Source organism: Neoarius graeffei, chromosome 18 (assembly GCF_027579695.1).
Source record: "Neoarius graeffei isolate fNeoGra1 chromosome 18, fNeoGra1.pri, whole genome shotgun sequence".
NCBI classification, from domain to species: Eukaryota; Metazoa; Chordata; class Actinopteri; order Siluriformes; family Ariidae; genus Neoarius; species Neoarius graeffei.
In genome coordinates, this window is record NC_083586.1 from 6,511,672 (window position 1) to 6,531,859 (window position 20,188).

Genomic DNA, 20,188 nt, shown 5'->3' on the forward strand with positions numbered 1-20,188 from the left:
GATGTAAGTTAAAATTTGCCTTATTTTTGCAGATGCCCCAAAGGTACTGTGCCCAGCCAAAAGTACTGCACTCAGCCTTGAGAAGCACCAGAGGGACATCCACCGGAGGGCCTCGGAGGAACTGCCCCTGGCCACGAGAAGCTTGTAAGGTACCGGACACAGACGTGACGACAGGTTCACAAAGGTACCGCCCCAAGCCACTCGAGGACCGCAGAGGTACTTTGCCCAGACAGTACATGGCACCTCAAAGGTATTACACCCAGCCACAGCTGGTCCTCATAGGTCCTGTGGGCATTCCCGTTTGCCTCTGGTCACTCCCTGGTGGTCTAGTGGCTAGGATTCGGCGCTCTCACCGCCGCGGCCTGGGTTCGATTCCCGGTCAGGGAAAAGTCTTGGCTTGGGGTGTGTGTGTGTGTGTTTTTTTTTAACCCCCACCTCCCCATTATTATTACTAAAATAGCATCAGACTCTCTGTCGGAACAAACGCTTCCTTCGAGCCGGATTCGAACCAGCGACCTAAGGATGGCCATCACAAGCAACTACAGTCCTCCGCTCTTCCAACTGAGCTATCGAAGGGTACCCTGAAGCTTGTTTCTGCTGAGTGAGCCATCAAGCAACATCTCCAACAGCGCTTGCTTTTAATATACTTCATATATATTGTTTTGTGCCAAAACTTGTTTTGCACAAGCTGGCTTAACCTACCAAATTATGTGCACCCGCACTACGCAACGCAATGAAATAATTTAGAAAATCTATTATAAATAGTGATTTCTCTTCAGTCTTTTAAGGCTGATGAAATGCTCAGCTTCAAAAGAACAGAAACAAATGAATGGATCTTGTGTGTTTCGGGCATTTTGGCAAATGTGAAAGCAAACTCCAGAGAAGTTGTGTTGACGATGACTGTGATACTCCGTACACAAAACTCCAGTCGAACTCCAGGTTCTATTAAAACAGTATTCATTTTTAGTATTCCGGCCCTTGAGGCTTTATTTCCTATTCTGATTTAATCAAATGGATTTATTCAAACGTTGTAGGCTTGTCCTCACCAATTTACCAGTGGCCTTCACAGAGACGAGAGGATGAAGAGAATTGCTCAGTCAGGGCAAAGTGCAAGGGCAGGAAAAGCTTGTTGGTACTTTAATGACATCGTGTGGCCGTACAGTGTAATTGCTTCTAGATATTCTCAAAAAAAAAAAGATCTGAAAATTGATCTCTGCTCATGCTGGTAATGAAGTTACTTAAATTTGAAATGCTGACTCGTGTTTTTGTTTTGTTTTTCTTTTTGCGGCTGAGGAACCACGTGACCGCGTATCACTATCATCGCCACTGTTGTTTCCACAGTCAGATCTTCAATTATTGTCCTAGCTCAGTAAAGAAGGTTTGTGTGATTGTAAAACTGAGCAGTGGGATTTTGCCATTTTTCTGAACTGTGGGATTTTGTCATTTTTCCGCCTGATGCCCATGGTAAAACTGAGCAGTGGGACATTGTCATTTTTCTGAACTGTGGCAATTTGTCATTTTTCAGAACTGTGGGACTCTGCCATTTTTCTGAACTGTGGGATTTTGTCATTTTTCTGCCTGATGCCCATGGTAAAACTGAGCAGTGGGACATTGTCATTTTTCTGAACTGTGGGACTTTGCCATTTTTCTAAACTGTGGGACTTTGCCATTTTTCTGCCCATGGTAAAAAAAGTCAGGACTAAATCATCATCAAAGAGAGAGAGAGAGAGAGAGAGAGAGAGAGAGAGAGGATTGGGAAAGAGAGGACTACCAGGAAATACAGAAAATAAAAAGACATTAGAATACACGGAACTAACCATAAGTTTGCTGTTCTCTGCCATGAGAGACAGTCACAGTTGTGGCCAAAACTTTGCTGAAAGCATCCCAACCTTGGACCCACTGAGTAGCACCTGTATACTGGCCAATATTCATATACCAAGTTTGGATGCTTTGGGATAGATTTAACTTTTAATTCCATTTTTCAACATTTTTTATCTAATCAGGCCATGGAACTGCAACCCAACTTCCTAACCCAGGCTGCACCCCAACCCCCCCACAGCTCTTTATCCTTCTTAATGGCCCTTCCTTTGTTTTGGGCTCTCTGGTACACGAGTCTGCCTGCAAAACCTCACTGGAGGCCAATATATCCCATTATTGCCATCTGGTGGTCAGAGCAGGTAATGCAGGGCCACCTCAGCTTCTTCCCTGGAATGGTCAGCAATGGTGCTGACCTTCCCGACTTAAGTGAACTTAGATTTATTGCCATATGATGGTCACAGCAGGTAATGCAGGGCCACTTCAGCTTCTCCCTGGTTTGGTCAGCAAGTATGCTGACCTTCCCAACTTGAGTGATCTTAGATTTATTAAATGACAATGTTAAAAAAAAAATCTTATTATTTTTGGGCTGACACTGTACATACTTGGTCAGCAAGTATGCTGAACTTCCCGACTTGTGTGAGCTGGGATTTATTTAATGACAATGATGTTTTTTGTGAGTTTTCTGTCAACATGAACCACTTTTTTTCTGGCCACTTTGACCAATTGGACACTTGGACTTCTCAGCATTGATACTTGCATCGGTAGCATGCGCTGGGGAAAAAATTTTGATTATCTGAAAAAAAAATCATATTCATAAATCATATTCATATTCTTTGTTGGCTAACACTGTGCAGGGGTGTGTAGAACCCTTTCTGATGGTTTTTGTAGGTTCTCTGTACACTTGCACCACTATTTCAAAGGCCTTGTCAGCTCTGGCCTCGAGAGCCCTGGCCTCGAGAGCCCGAGCCTTGACAGCACATGCGCCCCGGAGAAAAAAAACATTTCCGAAAAAAAAAATCTGAAATTTAAGACTCTAGAGGGGTGTGTGCAACCCAAGCCCGACGACCCCTGATGTTTTTATGGTGCTTTTATACATGAAAAGCACATATGCAAGTGTAAAATCTCATGGGCTTGGTGAGTCAGCATACACCAGCACACTGACTGATCTAACTAAAAAGGGGGCACCAGATCCGGTCCAGTGGACGGAGCAATGCCAGCAGGCTTTCTCTAAGGTAAAGGCTGCATTGTGTGGGGGGCCACTGTTACACTCCCCTGACTTTTCTCTCCCCTTTGTTTTGCAGACGGATGCTTCGGACAGAGGGCTGGGGGCTGTTCTGTCCCAGGAGGTGGAGGGGGAGGACTGTCCAGTGCTGTACATCAGCCGGAAGCTGTCGGTGCGCGAGGGCAGATACAGCACCATAGAAAAGGAATGCCCCGCCATCAAGTGGTTGGTCCTCGCCTCCCGCTACTACCTGCTGGGGTGCCCTTTCACCCTCTGGCCAGACCATGCGCCCCATGCAGTGGCTCCAACTCATGAAGGATGCCAACGCGCGGATCACCCGTTGGAATCTGGCACTCCAGCCATTTAAGTTCGAGGTGGTCCACAGGCCAGGGGGCGCAGATGGTCGTGGCGGATTTCCTCTCCCGTCAAGGGGGTGGGGAGTCAGCTGCAGGACGGACGGCTCCCCGGCCTGAGTCGGGCGGTGGGGGTATGTGGCAGCAGGGGCGTGGTCAAGCGTCGGTCTGTGAATGGAGGTCAGAGTCAGGGAAGGTAAGTGGCAGAATCACTGCACCTGACGGGAATTAACCTGTGTTTGTGTGTCTTCCCCAGTGACCGCGCCCCATAAGAGGAGAGGGAGAGCAGAGGAAGGGGGCTCTCCCCCAACCTGGACACTTGTGTGTCTGTCTGTGTGTGCGTGCGTGCGTGTGTGGGAGAATAAATGTAAAGCTTAAAAGCTAAAATAAAAGGTTTTTTCCGAGCTCAGTTCTGGCCTGCCGTGCTTCTGTGCTCCACCCACCTTAATTATTTCTAGATGCATGTATAACGGTTTTACTCATCAGAGTCATCTCCAACAACACCAGTGCATTCACACAGGAGAGAAACTGTATCACTGCTCACAGTGTGGAAAGAGTTTTACTCTGCAGAGTGCTCTCCAAACACACCAGAGCATTCACAAAGGAAAGAAGCCGTTTCACTGCTCACAGTGTGGGAAGAGTTTTTCTCAGCAGAGTCATCTCCAAACACACCAGAGCATTCACACAGGAGAGAAACCATAATCGCTGCTCACAGTGTGGGAAGTGTTTTACTCACCAGAGTGCTCTCCAAACACACCAGTGCATTCAATCAGTAGAGAAACCATATCACTGCTCACAGTGTGGGAAGAGTTTTACTCATCAGAGTGCTCTCCAAACACACCATAGCATTCACACAGGAGAGAAGCCGTTTCACTTCTCACAGTGTGGAAGGAGTTTTACTCATCAGAGTCATCTCCAACAACACCAGCGCATTCACACAGGAGAGAAGCCGTATCACTGCTCATAGTTTGGAAGGAGTTTTACTCGCCAGAGTGCTCTCCAACAAAACCAGCGCATTCACACAGGCGAGAAGCCGTTTCACTGCTCACAGTGTGGAAAGAGTTTTACTCATCAGAGTCATCTCCAACAACACCAGCGCATTCACACAGGAGAGAAGCCGTTTCACTGCTCACAGTGTGGGAAGAGTTTTACTCAGCAGAGTCATCTCCAAAAACAACAACGCAGGCATACAGGAGAGAAGCCGTATCACTGCTCACAGTTCGGAAAGAGTTTTACTCATCAGAGTGCTCTCCAACAACACCAGCGCATTCAAACAGGAGAGAAGCCATATCACTGCTCACAGTGTGGAAGGAGTTTTACTCATCAGAGTCATCTCCAACTACACCAGCGCATTCACACAGGAGAGAAGCCGTTTCACTGCTCACAGTGTGGGAAGAGTTTTACTCAGCAGAGTCATCTCCAAAAACACCAAAGCAGTCATACAGGAGAGAAACCGTATTGCTGCTCACAGTGTGGGAAGAGTTTTACTCACCAGAGTGCTCTCCAAATACAAGAGCGCATTCACACAGGAGAGAAGCCGTATCACTGCTCACAGTGTGGAAAGAGTTTTACTCGTCAGAGTCATCTCCAACAACACCAGCGCATTCACACAGGAGAGAAGCTGTTTCACTGCTCACAGTGTGGGAAGAGTTTTACTCATCAGAGTCATCTCCAAAAACACCAACGCAGGCATACAGGAGAGAAGCCGTGTCACTGCTCACAGTGCAGAAAGAGTTTTACTCGTCAGAGTCATCTCCAACAACATCAGCGCATTCACACAGGAGAGAAACCATATCACTGCTCACAGAGTGGGAAGAGTTTTACTCAGCAGAGTGATCTCCAACATCAGCGCATTCACACTGGAGAGAAGCTGTATCACTGCTCACAGTGTGGGAAGAGTTTTTCTCAGCAAAGTCATATCCAAAAACACCAAAGCAGTCATAAAGGAGAGATGCCACATCACTGCTCACAGTGTGGGAAGAGTTTAACTCTGCAGAGTGCTCTCCAAACACACCAGAGCATTCACACAGGAAAGAAGCCGTAACACTGCTCACAGTGTGGGAAGAGTTTTACTCATCAGAGACATCTCCAACAACACCAGCGCATTCACACAGGAGAGAAGCCGTATCACTGCTCACAGTGTGGAAAGATTTTACTCGTCAGAGTCATCTCCAACAACACCAGCGAATTCACACAGGAGAGAAACCATATCGCTGCTCACAGTGTTGGAAGAGTTTTACTCAGCAGAGTCATCTCCAACAACACCAGAGCATTCACACAGGAGAGAAACCATATCGCTGCTCACAGTGTGGGAAGAGTTTTACTCAGCAGAGTTATCTCCAACAACACCAGAGCATTCACACAGGAGAGAAACCATATCGCGGCTCACAGCGTGGGAAGTGTTTTACTCACCTGAGTGCTCTCCAAAAACACCAGCTCATTGACTCAGTAGAGAAACCATATCGCGGCTCACAATGTGGGATGAGTTTTACTCTTCAGAGACATCTCCAACAACACCAGCGCATTCACACAGGAGAGAAACCATATCACTGCTCACAGAGTACGAAGAGTTTTACTCAGCAGAGTGATCTCCATCATCAGCGAATTCACACAGGAGAGAAGCTGTATCACTGCTCACAGTGTGGGAAGAGTTTTACTCAGCAAAGTTATCTCCAAAAACACCAAAGCAGTCATACAGGAGAGAAGCCGTATCACTGCTCACAGTGTGGGAAGAGTTTTACTCGTCAGAGTCATCTCCAACAACACCAGCGCATTCACACAGGAGAGAAACCATATCGCTGCTCACAGTGTGGGAAGTGTTTTACACACCAGAGTGCTCTCCAAACACACCAGGGCATTCACACAGGAGAGAAGGCGTATCACTGCTCACAGTGTGGAAAGAGTTTTACTCGTCAGAGTCATCTCCAACAACACCAGCGCATTCAAACAGGAGAGAAGCCGTTTCACTGCTCACAGTCTGGGAAGAGTTTTACTCAGCAGAGTCATCTCCAAAAACACCAAAGCAGTCATACAGGAGAGAAGCCGTATCACTGCTCACAGTGTGGGAAGAGTTTTACTCGTCAGAGTCATCTCCGTCAACACCAGAGCATTCACACAGGAGAGAAACCATATCGCTGCTCACAGTGTGGGAAGAGTTTTACTCACCAGAGTGCTCTCCAAACACACCAGCGCATTCACTCAGTAGAGAAACCATATCACTGCTCACAGTGTGGAAAGAGTTTTACTCGTCAGAGTCATCTCCAACAACACCAGCGCATTCACACAGGAGAGAAACCATATCGCTGCTCACAGTGTGGGAAGTGTTTTACTCACGAGAGTTATCTCCAAACACACCAGGGCATTCACACAAGAGAAACTGTATCACTGCTCACAGTGTCGAAAGTGTTTTACTCAGCAGAGTTATCTCCAACAACACCAGAGCATTGACACAGGAGAGAAACCATATCGCTGCTCACAGTGTGCGAAGTGTTTTACTCACCAGAGTGCTCTCCAAACACACCAGCGCATTCACTCAGTAAGGCAAGGCAAGGTAAGTTTATTTATATAGCACATTTCATACACAATGGCAGTTCAATGTGCTTTACAGAAGCAACAACAAAAACAGTAAACAATAGAGAAATAAAATTACATAAAATTTTATTTTTATTCTAAAACAATTCATTAAAATAATTAAAAGAATTAAAAGAAAATAATAAGAATTAAACAATAGTAGAAATAAAATAATAAAATGCCAAAAAGAAAAAAAGGAGAAAAAGAAAAAGAAACCAGCGGAATAAAATAGAATAAAATTAAAGTAAATTTAAAACATGCAGAGAAAGTAAAGTTTATAAAAAATGTAAAAATATTAATTATTTAACAGAAAGCATCTGAAAACAGCTTGGTCTTTAACCTACATTTGAAGCTGCCAACAGCAGGAGCATTTTTAATGTCCTCTGGCAGTTCGATCCATAGCTGTACTGCATAGTAGCTTAAAGCTGCTTCACCACACTTTGTTATAACAACTGGTTTTAATAGTAAATTTTTCTGTTGCGATCTGGTAGATCTGATTGGGTTACGCCGCTGCAAAATATCAGAGAGGTAATTGGGCCCTGTACCATTTACAGATTTGTATACCAGCAGCAATATTTTAAAGTCAATTCTGTAGCTTACTGGAAGCCAGTGAAGGGACCTTAGAATTGGAGTAATGTGCTCTGTTCTTTGTAGAGAAACCATATCACTGCTCACAGTGTGGGAAGAGTTTTACTCATCAGAGTGCTCTCCAAACACACCAGAGCATTCACACAGGAGAGAAGCCGTATCACTGCTCACAGTGTGGAAAGAGTTTTACTCGCCAGAGTGCTCTCCAACAACACCAGCGCATTCTCACAGGAGAGAAGCCGTATCACTTCTCAGAGTGTGGGAAGAGTTTTACTCGCCAGAGTCATCTCCGTCAACACCAGAGCATTCACACAGGAGAGAAACCATATCGCTGCTCACAGTGTGGGAAGAGTTTTACTCACCAGAGTGCTCTCCAAACACACCAGCGCATTCACTCAGTAGAGAAACCATATCACTGCTCACAGTGTGGAAAGAGTTTTACTCGTCAGAGTCATCTCCAACAACACCAGCGCATTCACACAAGAGAGAAACCATATCGCTGCTCACAGTGTGGGAAGTGTTTTACTCACGAGAGTTATCTCCAAACACACCAGGGCATTCACACAAGAGAAACTGTATCACTGCTCACAGTGTCGAAAGTGTTTTACTCAGCAGAGTTATCTCCAACAACACCAGAGCATTGACACAGGAGAGAAACCATATCGCTGCTCACAGTGTGCGAAGTGTTTTACTCACCAGAGTGCTCTCCAAACACACCAGCGCATTCACTCAGTAAGGCAAGGCAAGGCAAGTTTATTTATATAGCACATTTCATACACAATGGCAGTTCAATGTGCTTTACAGAAGCAACAACAAAAACAGTAAACAATAGAGAAATAAAATTACATAAAATTTTATTTTTATTCTAAAACAATTCATTAAAAGAATTAAAAGAATTAAAAGAAAATAATAAGAATTAAACAATAGTAGAAATAAAATAATAAAATGCCAAAAAGAAAAAAGGAGAAAAAGAAAAAGAAACCAGCGGAATAAAATAGAATAAAATTAAAGTAAATTTAAAACATGCAGAGAAAGTAAAGATTATAAAAAATGTAAAAATATTAATTATTTAACAGAAAGCATCTGAAAACAGCTTGGTCTTTAACCTACATTTGAAGCTGCCAACAGCAGGAGCATTTTTAATGTCCTCTGGCAGTTGGATCCATAGCTGTACTGCATAGTAGCTTAAAGCTGCTTCACCACACTTTGTTATAACAACTGGTTTTAATAGTAAATTTTTCTGTTGCGATCTGGTAGATCTGATTGGGTTACGCTGCTGCAAAATATCAGAGAGGTAATTGGGCCCTGTACCATTTACAGATTTGTATACCAGCAGCAATACTTTAAAGTCAATTCTGTAGCTTACTGGAAGCCAGTGAAGGGACCTTAGAATTGGAGTAATGTGCTCTGTTCTTTGTAGAGAAACCATATCACTGCTCACAGTGTGGGAAGAGTTTTACTCATCAGAGTGCTCTCCAAACAGACCAGAGCATTCACACAGGAGAGAAGCCGTATCACTGCTCACAGTGTGGAAAGAGTTTTACTCGCCAGAGTGCTCTCCAACAACACCAGCGCATTCACACAGGAGAGAAGCCGTATCACTTCTCAGAGTGTGGGAAGAGTTTTACTCGCCAGAGTGCTCTCCAACAACACCAGCGCATTCACAAAGGAGAGAAGCCGTTTCGCTGCTCACAGTGTGGAAGGAGTTTTACTCGCCAGAGTGCTCTCCAACAACACCAGCACATTCACACAGGAGAGAAGCCGTTTCACTGCTCACAGTATGGGAAGAGATTTACTCAGCAAAGTCATCTCCAAAAACACCAAAGCAGGCATACAGGAGAGAAGCCGTATCACTGGTCACAGTGTGGAAAGTGTTTTACTCAGCAGAGTCATCTCCAAACACACCAGAGCATTCACACAGGAGAGAAACCATATCACTGCTCACAGTGTGGGAAGTGTTTTACTCACCAGAGTGCTCTCGAAACACACCATCGCATTCACTCAGTAGAGAAACCATATCGCTGCTCACAGTGTGGGAAGAGTTTTACTCACCAGAGTGCTCTCCAAACACACCAGCGCATTCACTCAGTAGAGAAACCATATCACTGCTCACAGTGTGGAAAGAGTTTTACTCGTCAGAGTCATCTCCAACAACACCAGCGCATTCACACAGGAGAGAAGCTGTATCACTGCTCACAGTGTGGAAAGACTTTTACTCTGCAGAGTTCTCTCCAAACACACCAGAGCATTCACACAGGAGAGAAGCCATATCACTGCTCACAGAGTGGAAAGAGTTTTAATCGTTAGAGTCATCTCCAACAACACCAGCGCATTCACACAGGAGAGAAACTGTTTCACTGCTCACAGTATGGGAAGAGATTTACTCAGCAAAGTCATCTCCAAAAACACCAAAGCAGGCATACAGGAGAGAAGCCGTATCACTGCTCACAGTGTGGAAAGTGTTTTACTCAGCAGAGTCATCTCCAAACACACCAGAGCATTCACACAGGAGAGAAACCATATCGCTGCTCACAGTGTGGGAAGTGTTTTACTCACCAGAGTGCTCTCGAAACACACCAGCGCAATCACTCAGGAGAGAAACCATATCGCTGCTCACAGTGTGGGAAATGTTTTACTCTCCAGAGTGCTCTCCAAACACACCAGTGCATTCACTCAGTAGAGAAACCATATCGCTGCTCACAGTGTGGGAAGAGTTTTACTCGTCAGAGTCATCTCCCACAACACAAGCGCATTCACACAGGAGAGAAACCATATCGCTGCTCACAGTGTGGGAAGTGTTTTACACACCAGAGTGCTCTCCAAACACACCAGCACATTCACACAGGAGAGAAGCTGTATCACTGCTCACAGTGTGGAAAGAGTTTTACTCTGCAGAGTGCTCTCCAAACACACCAGAGCATTCACACAGGAGAGAAGCTGTATCACTGCTCACAGAGTGGGAAGAGTTTTACTCTGCAGAGTGCTCTCCAAAGACACCAGAGCATTCACACAGGAGAGAAAACATATCTCTACTCAAAGTGTGGAAAGAGTTTTACTCATCAGAGTCATCTCCAAAAACACCAGCGCATTCACACAGGAGAGAAGCCGTATCACTGCTCACATTGTGGAAAGAGTTTTACTCGTCAGAGTGCTCCCCACTAAAACCAGCTCATTCATTCAGCAGAGAAACCATATAGCTGCTCAGAGTGTGGGAAGAGTTTTACTCACCAGAATGCTCTCCAAATCCACCAGCGCATTCACACAGGAGAGAAACCATATAGCTGCTCACAGAGTGGAAAGAGTTTTTCTCACCAGAGTGCTCTCCAAACACACCAGCGCATTCACACAAGAGAGAAGCCGTTTCACTGCTCACAATGTGGGAAGAGTTTTACTCGTCAGAGACATCTGCAAAAACACCAACGCAGTCATACAGGAATGTGGCAGCGGGGGCGTGGTCAAGCGCCGTTCTGTGACAGGAGGGCGGAGTCAGGGAAGGTAAGTGGCAGAATCACGTCACCTGAGAGCAATTAACCTGTTTGTGTGTCTTCCCAGTGACTGCGCCCTATATCAGGAGGGAGAGCGAGAGCAGATGAGGCTCAACCCTGAACCAGACGCCGGTTGTGTGTGTGTCTGTGAAAAGTATTGTTAGACTGAAAAGTGTGGCAATAAAGCCAATTTATAAAATCTGATCTCTGTCCTGCCGTCCTCTGTGCTCCACCCACACGTAGGGTCGCTTACAGTGGTGCCAAAACCCGGGACAGTGGAGCACCAAACCAGCAGCCCCATGGAATCCTCCCCGTTCGCCGATCTGGTCCACGCCCTCGCCACGGCTCAGCAAAGCCAGCACCAGGCACTCGTCACGCTCCGAAAGGAGCAGGAGCAGTGCTTCGAAGCCCTGGTGCTGGCCCAGCAGGAAGATCGCGAGGCGTTCCGGCATCTCCTCGCGTCGGCGGGGTCCACCAGCGCTCCGGCCGCGGGCCCGTCTCCCCTCATTGTCACCAAGATGGGCCCGCAGGACGACCCCGAGGCGTTCATCACGTTGTTTGAACAGGTCGCCGAAGCCTCGGGGTGGCCGATGGAGCAGCGCGCGGCGCGCCTCCTCCCCCTGCTCACGGGAGAGGCACAGCTGGCCGCGCTACAGCTCCCCGCCGACCGCCGGCTGGCCTACGCGGACCTTCGCCGGGCCATCCTCCAGCGCGTGGGGCGCACACCGGAGCAACAGCGCCAGCGCTTCCGCGCGCTGCGACTGGAGGAAGTCGGCCGGCCGTTCGCGTTCGGCCAGCAGCTCCGGGACGCCTGCTGGCGGTGGCTGAGGGCCAACGATCGCGATGCCGAGGGAATCGTCGACCATGTGGTACTGGAACAGTTCATCGCCCGCTTACCAGCCGGAACCGCGGAGTGGGTCCAGTGCCACCGCCCGGCGTCGCTGGATCAGGCAGTCGAGCTGGCGGAGGATCATCTGGCGGCTGTCCCGGCAGCAGGACAGCAGATGGCATCTTCTCTTCTCTCCTCTTCTCTCTCTCTCTCTCTCTCTCCCCCTCCTCCTGTGTCCTGTCCTCGCCCCATTCCCCCTCCGTGGAGGCGGGGGCCGGCACCCCCCCAGCTGGCCCGCCGCACCCGCGGTGCCCTCCCGTTTCTCCCTTCTGTGTCTGTCTCTCCCCCACCTCAGGTGAGTGAGCCCCAGATCACCGGTGCAGAGGGAAAGCCCGGGCTGGTTTGCTGGCGCTGCGGGGAGCCGGGCCACCTTCAACAGCAGTGCACGGCAATGGAAGTGGGCGCGGTGGTTCGGATCCCCGACGCGCCAGAGGCCGCCCTCGATCGGGCCGGAGCGTATCGCATACCGGTGAGTATCCAAGGGGCTACATATCAGGCGTTGGTGGATTCTGGTTGTAATCAGACCTCAATTCGCTAAAGCCTGGTTCAAAACGAGGCATTGGGGGGAGCACAAGGGGTGAAGGTGTTTTGTGTGCACGGGGATGTTCACAGCTACCCTTTGGTGTCGGTCCACATTATTTTCAGAGGGGAAAAATTTATAGTGAAGGCGGCGGTTAATCCTCGCCTTACCCACTCTCTAATTTTGGGGACGGATTGGCCAGGATTTCGGGGTTTAATGACACCCCTAGTCGAGAGTGGGTCCTGCCATTTGACAGGGGGAGGTCCCGGTGTCGCTTTGGCGGGAGCAGCTGTCACAGAGCCGTCTACGTCATCTCCGCGTCAGAGTGAGGAGCCGCCGGCTCCTCCTCTCTCTCTTGGGGAATCCCTCGCGGATTTCCCATTAGAGCAGTCGCGAGACGAGACTCTGCGGCATGTGTTTGACCAAGTGAGAGTAATCGATGGTCAAACGCTCCAGCCGAACGCCACCCCGTCCTTCCCCTACTTCGCGATTATGAAGGATAGATTATACCGAGTGACGCAGGACACTCAAACTAAAGAGCGAGTCATGCAGCTTTTAATTCCGAAGAGCCGCCGGGAATTGGTATTCCAGGCGGCTCACTTTAATCCCATGGCCAGACACTTGGGGCAGGATAAAACACTAGCCCGAATAATGGCCCATTTCTATTGGCCGTGGATTCGCGGCGATGTTCGTAGGTGGTGTACAGCATGCCGCGAATGCCAGTTAGTAAACCCAGCGGCCATTCCAAAAGCGCCTTTGCGCCCTCTACCGTTAATCGAGACCCCGTTTGAGAGAATTGGGATGGATCTCGTCGAGCCATTAGATCGGTCAGCACGAGGGTACCGCTTTATATTAGTTCTGGTGGACTATGCAACGCGATACCCGGAAGCAGTGCCTCTGCGCAATATCTCAGCACGCAGTATTGCCGAGGCACTCTTCCGCGTCATCTCCCGAGTTGGAATCCCGAAAGAGATTCTGACTGATCAAGGCACTACGTTTATGTCACGAACACTGCGCGAACTGTATGGGTTACTGGGGATTAAGCCGATCCGCACCAGCGTGTATCACCCACAAATGGACGGTTTAGTGGAACGATTCAACCGCACCCTCAAAAATATTATTAAAAAATTCGTAAGTGAGGACGCACGTAACTGGGATAAGTGGCTCGAACCCTTGCTGTTCTCAGTGCGAGAGGTCCCCCAAGCCTCCACGGGGTTCTCCCTGTTTGAATTATTATATGGGCGTAAGCCGCGCGGCATCCTGGACGTGCTGTGGGAAAATTGAGAGGAGGGACCTTCACAAAGTAAGAACGAAATTCAGTACGTTATGGACCTGCACGCAAAACTCCACACACTCACACACCTAACTCAGGAGAATTTGCGGCAGGCCCAGGAACGGCAAGCCCGCCTGTACAACAAGGGTACGCGCCTTAGAGAGTTCACTCCGGGAGATAAGGTACTCGTACTGTTGCCCACGTCGAGCTCCAAATTGATCGCCAAGTGGCAAGGACCCTTGGAGGTCACACGGTGAGTCGGGGACGTCGACTATGAGGTGAGGTGAACAGACAGGGGTGGGGCGCTACAGATTTACCACCTCAACCTGCTTAAACTCTGGAACGAGGAGGTCCCCGTGGCGTTGGTGTCGGTAGTTCCAGAGAAGGCGGAGCTGGGGCCGGAGGTTCAAAAAGGGACATTGGCATCACGTACCTCTCCGGTCCCCTGTGGAGACCACCTCTCCCCGACCCAACTCACGGAGGTCGCCCAGTTGCAGACCGAGTTTTCGGATGTGTTCTCGCCCCTGCCCGGTCGCACTAACCTCATAGAGCACCACATAGAGACACCCCCGGGGGTGGTAGTGCGTAGCCGCCCTTACAGGCTACCCGAACACAAAAAAAAGGTGGTTCGGGAAGAACTTCAGACCATGCTCGAAATGGGCATCGTCGAGGAGTCCTACAGTGACTGGAGCAGCCCAGTGGTCTTGGTACCCAAGGCCGACGGGTCGGTCCGGTTCTGTGTGGACTATAGAAAAGTCAACGCGGTGTCTAAATTCGACGCGTACCCAATGCCTCGTATTGATGAGTTGCTCGATCGACTCGGCACTGCTCGCTTTTATTCGACACTGGATTTGACGAAGGGATATTGGCAGATCCCCTTGACTCCACTATCCCGAGAAAAAACGGCCTTTTCCACACCGTTTGGTTTACACCAATTCGTCACCCTTCCGTTTGGGCTGTTTGGGGCGCCCGCAACGTTTCAGCGGCTGATGGACAGAGTCCTCCGCCCTCACGCCACGTATGCAGCAAGATGACAATCATCTATAGCAATGACTGGCAGCGGCACCTCGAACATCTGAGGGCCGTCCTTAGGTCACTGAGGCGAGCGGGGCTCACAGCCAACCCAAAGAAGTGTGCGATTGGGCGGGTGGAAGTACGGTATCTGGGCTTCCACTTGGGTAACGGGCAGGTGCGTCCCCAAATTAATAAGACGGCAGCAATTGCGGCCTGCCCGAGGCCCAAGACCAAAAAGGGGGTGAGACAGTTCCTGGGGCTGGCTGGCTATTATCGCAGGTTTATACCTAATTATTCGGACGTCACCAGCCCGCTGACTGATCTCACTAAAAAGGGGGCACCAGATCCGGTCCAGTGGATGGAGCAGTGCCAGCGGGCTTTCTCAGAGGTAAAGGCTGCACTGTGTGGGGGGCCACTTCTACACTCCCCTGACTTTTCTCTCCCTTTTATGTTGCAGACCGATGCGTCGGACAGAGGGCTGGGGGCGGTTTTGTCCCAGGAGGTGGAGGGGGAGGACCGCCCTGTCCTGTATATCAGCAGGAAGCTGTCGGTGCGTGAGGGGCGCTACAGCACCATAGAGAAAGAGTGTCTGGCCATCAAGTGGGCGGTTCTTGCACTCCGGTACTACCTGCTGGGGCGCCCTTTCACCCTCTGGTCGGACCACGCGCCCCTCCAGTGGCTCCACCGCATGAAAGATGCCAACGCGCGGATCACCCGTTGGTATCTGGCGCTCCAACCCTTTAATTTCAAGGTGGTCCACAGGCCGGGGGCGCAGATGGTCGTGGCGGACTTCCTCTCCCGTCAAGGGGGGGGGAGTCGGCCTGCAGGCTGGACGGCCACCTGGCCTGAGTCGGGTGGTGGGGGTATGTGGCAGCGGGGGCGTGGTCAAGCGCCGGTCTGTGACAGGAGGGCGGAGTCAGGGAAGGTAAGTGGCAGAATCATGTCACCTGAGAGCAATTAACCTGTTTGTGTGTCTTCCCAGTGACTGCGCCCTATATCAGGAGGGAGAGCGAGAGCAGATGAGGCTCAACCCTGAACCAGATGCCGGTTGTGTGTGTGTCTATGAAAAGTATTGTTAGACTGAAAAGTGTGGCAATAAAGCCAATTTATAAAACCTGATCTCTGTCGTGCCGTCCTCTGTGCTCCACCCACACGTAGGGTCGCTTACAAGGAGAGAAACCATATCGCTGCTCCCAGTGTGGGAAGTGTTTTACTCACCAGAGTGCTCTCCAAACACCAGCGCATTCGCTCAGTAGAGAAACCGTATCACTGCTCACAGTGTGGAAAGTGTTTTACTCAGCAGAGTCATCTCCCAACACACCAGAGCATTCACACAGGAGAGAAACCATATCACTGCTCACAGTGTGGGAAGAGTTTTACTCATCAGAGTGCTCTCCAAACACACCATAGCATTCAGACAGGAGAGAAGCCGTTTCACTTCTCACAGTGTGGAAGGAGTTTTACTCACCAGAATGCTCTCCAAACACACCAGCGCATTCACACAGGAGAGAAGCCGTATCACTGCTCACAGTGTGGGAAGAGTTTTACTCAGCAGAGTCATCTCCAAAAACACCAACGCAGTCATACAGGAGAGAAGCCGTATCACTGCTCACAGTGTGGGAAGAGTTTTACTCATCAGAGTCATCTCCAACAACACCAGCGCATTCACACAGGAGAGAAACCATATCTCTGCTCACAGCGTGGAAAGAGTTTTACTCGTCAGAGTCATCTCCAACAACACCAGAGCATTCACACAGGAGAGAAGACCATTCACTGCTCACAGTGTGGAAAGAGTTTTACTTGCGAGAGTGCTCTCCAACAACACCAGCAAATTCACACAGGAGAGAAGCTGTATCACTGCTCAGACTGTGGGAAGAGTTTTACTCGCCAGAGTGCTCTCCAACAACACCAGCGCATTAACACAGGCGAGAAACCGTATCACTGCTCACAGTGTGGAAGGAGTTTTACTCGCCAGAGTGCTCTCCAACAACAGCAGCGCATTCACACAGTAGAGAAGCCGTTTCACTGCTCACAGTGTGGAAAGAGTTTTAGTCGCCAGAGTGCTCTCCAACAACACCAGCACATTCACACAGGAGAGAAGCCGTATCACTGCTCAGAGTGTGGGAAGAGTTTTACTCGCCAGAGTGCTCTCCAACAACACCAGCGCATTAACACAGGAGAGAAAACGTATCACTGCTCACAGTGTGGAAGGAGTTTAACTCATCAGAGTCATCTCCAACAACACCAGCGCATTCACACAGGAGAGAAACCATATTTCTGCTCACAGTGTGGGAAGTGTTTTACTCACCAGAGTGCTCTCGAAACACACCAGCGCATTCACTCGGTAGAGAAACCATATTGCTGCTCACAGTGTGGGAAGAGTTTTACTAGTCAGAGTCAGCTCCAAAAACACCAGCGCATTCACACAGGAGGGAAGCCGTTTGAATGCTCACAATGTGGGAAGAGTTTTACTCGTCAGGGTCATCTCCAACAACACCAGCGCATTCACACAGGAGAGAAACCATATCGCTGCTCACAGTGTGGGAAGTGTTTTACACACCAGAGTACTCTCCAAACACACCAGGTCATTCACACAGGAGAGAAGCCGTATCACTGCTCACAGTGTGGAAAGAGTTTTACTCGTCAGAGTCATCTCCAACATCACCAGCGCATTCACACAGGAGAGAAACCATATCTCTGCTCACAGTATGGAAAGAGTTTTACTCATCTAGACTCATCTCCAACAACACCAGCTCATTCACACAGGAGAGAAGCCGTATCACTGCTCACAGTGTGGAAAGAGTTTTACTCGTCAGAGTCATCTCCAACATCACCAGCGCATTCACACAGGAGAGAAACCATATAGCTGCTCACAGTGTGGGAAGAGTTTTACTCACCAGAGTGCTCTCCAACAACACCAGCACATTCACACAGGAGAGAAGCCGTATCACTGCTCAGAGTGTGGAAGGAGTTTTACTCGCCAGGGTGCTCTCCAACAACACCAGGACATTCACACAGGAGAGAAGCCGTTTCACTGCTGACAGTGTGGGAAGAGTTTTACTCAGCAGAGTCATCTCCCAACACACCAGAGCTTTCACACAGGAGAGAAACCATATCGCTGCTCACAGTGTGGGAAGAGTTTTACTCATCAGAGTGCTCTCCAAACACACCATAGCATTCAGACAGGAGAGAAGCCGTTTCACTTCTCACAGTGTGGAAGGAGTTTTACTCACCAGAGTGCTCTCCAAACACACCAGCGCATTCACACAGGAGAGAAGCCGTATCACTGCTCACAGTGTGGGAAGAGTTTTACTCGTCAGAGACATCTCCAACAACACCAGCGCATTCACAAAGGAGAGAAACCATATCGCTGCTCACAGTGTGGGAAGTGTTTTACACACCAGAGTGCTCTCCAAACACATCAGGGCATTCACACAGGAGAGAAGCCGTATCACTGCTCACAGTGTGGAAAGAGTTTTACTCGTCAGGGACATCTCCAACAACATCAGCGCATTCACACAGGAGAGAAACCATATCCCTGCTCACAGCGTGGAAAGAGTTTTACTCGTCAGAGTCATCTCCAACAACACCAGAGCATTCACACAGGACAGAAGACCTTTCACTGCACACAGTGTGGAAAGAGTTTTACTCGTCAGAGTAATCTCCAACAACACCAGCGCATTCACACAGGAGAGAAGCCGTTTCACTTCTCACAGTGAGGAAGGAGTTTTACTCACCATAGTGCTCTACAAACACACCAGCGCATTCACACAGGAGAGAAGCCGTATCACTGCTCACAGTGTGGAAAGAGTTTTACTCGTCAGAGTCATCTCCCAACACACCATAGCATTCACACAGGAGAGAAGCCGTTTCACTTCTCACAGTGTGGAAGGAGTTTTACTCACCAGAGTGCTCTCCAAACACACCAGCGCATTCACAAAGGAGAGAAGCCATATCACTGCTCACAGTGTGGGAAGAGTTTTAATCAGCAGAGTCATCTCCAAACACACCAGCGCATTCACTCAGTAGAGAAACCATATCGCTGCTCAGAGTGTGGGAAGAGTTTTACTCATCAGAGTCATCTCCAACAACACCAGTGCATTCACAAAGGAGAGAAACCATTTCGCTGCTCACAGTGTGGGAAGTGTTTTACACACCAGAGTGCTCTCCAAACACACCCGGGCATTCACACAGGAGAGAAGCCGTATCACTGCTCACAGTGTGGAAAGAGTTTTACTCGTCAGGGACATCTCCAACAACACCAGCGCATTCACTCAGGAGAGAAACCAGATCTCTGCTCACAGCGTGGAAAGAGTTTTACTCGTCAGAGTTATCTCCAACAACACCAGCGCATTCACTCAGGAGAGAAACCATATCGCTGCTCACAGTGTGGGAAGTGTTTTACTCACTAGAGTGCTCTCCAAACACACCAGTGCATTCACACAGGAGAGAAGCCGTATCACTGCTCATAGTGTGGAAATAGTTTTACTCGTCAGTCATCTCCAACAACACCAGCGCATTCACACAGGAGAGAAGCCGTATCACTGCTCACAATGTGGGAAGTGTTTTACACACCAGAGTGCTCTCCAAACACACTAGGGCATTCACACAGGAGAGAAGCCGTATCACTGCTCACAGTGTGGAAAGAGTTTTACTCCTCAGAGTCATCTTCAACAACACCAGCGCATTCACACAGGAGAGAAGCCGTTTCACTGCTCACAATGTGGGAACAGTTTTACTCGTCAGAGACATCTCCAACAACACCAGCGCATTCACACAGGAGAGAAACCATATCGCTGCTCACAGTGTGGAAAGAGTTTTACCCTATCAGAGTCATCTCCAACATCACCAGCACATTCACACCGGAGAGAAACCATATCTCTGCTCACAGTGTGGAAAGAGTTTTACTCGTCAGAGTCATCTCCAACAACACCAGCGCATTCACACAGGAGAGAAACCATATCTCTGCTCACAGTGTGGGAAGTGTTTTACTCACCAGAGTGCTCTCGAAACACACCAGCGCATTCACTCGGTAGAGAAACCATATTGCTGCTCACAGTGTGGGAAGAGTTTTACTAGTCAGAGTCAGCTCCAAAAACACCAGCACATTCACACAGGAGGGAAGCCGTTTGAATGCTCACAATGTGGGAAGAGTTTTACTCGTCAGGGTCATCTCCAACAACAAAAGCGCATTCACACAGGAGAGAAACCATATCTCTGCTCACAATGTGGAAAGAGTTTTACTCGTCAGAGTCATCTCTTACAGCACCAGCGCATTCACACAGGAGAGAAACCATATAGCTGCTCACAGTGTTGGAAGAGTTTTACTCATCAGAGTGCTCTCCAAACAGACCATAGCATTCAAACAGGAGAGAAGCTTTTTCATTTCTCACAGTGTGGAAGGAGTTTTACTCACCAGATTGCTCTCCAAACACACCCGCGCATTCACACAGGAG

The 20,188-nt window shown here is 48.9% G+C and overlaps 2 non-coding genes and 2 pseudogenes across 2 annotated transcripts; 3 read left to right on the plus strand and 1 right to left on the minus strand.

The window, feature by feature from the left end:
- The first annotated feature begins 315 nt into the window (after positions 1-315).
- Positions 316-387, plus strand: trnae-cuc (transfer RNA glutamic acid (anticodon CUC)). The gene has a single exon. It is a non-coding gene; the product is annotated as a tRNA-Glu (tRNA).
- A 101-nt stretch (positions 388-488) lies between these two features.
- trnay-gua (transfer RNA tyrosine (anticodon GUA)) lies at positions 489-576 on the minus strand. Its single transcript is given in 2 exon segments — positions 489-524; positions 540-576. It is a non-coding gene; the product is annotated as a tRNA-Tyr (tRNA).
- A 4,537-nt stretch (positions 577-5,113) lies between these two features.
- On the plus strand, positions 5,114-10,902 carry LOC132866595 (zinc finger protein 208-like; annotated as a pseudogene).
- Positions 10,903-15,993: 5,091 nt separating this feature from the next.
- LOC132866570 (zinc finger protein 850-like) lies at positions 15,994-19,544 on the plus strand (annotated as a pseudogene).
- The last annotated feature ends 644 nt before the right edge of the window (positions 19,545-20,188 follow it).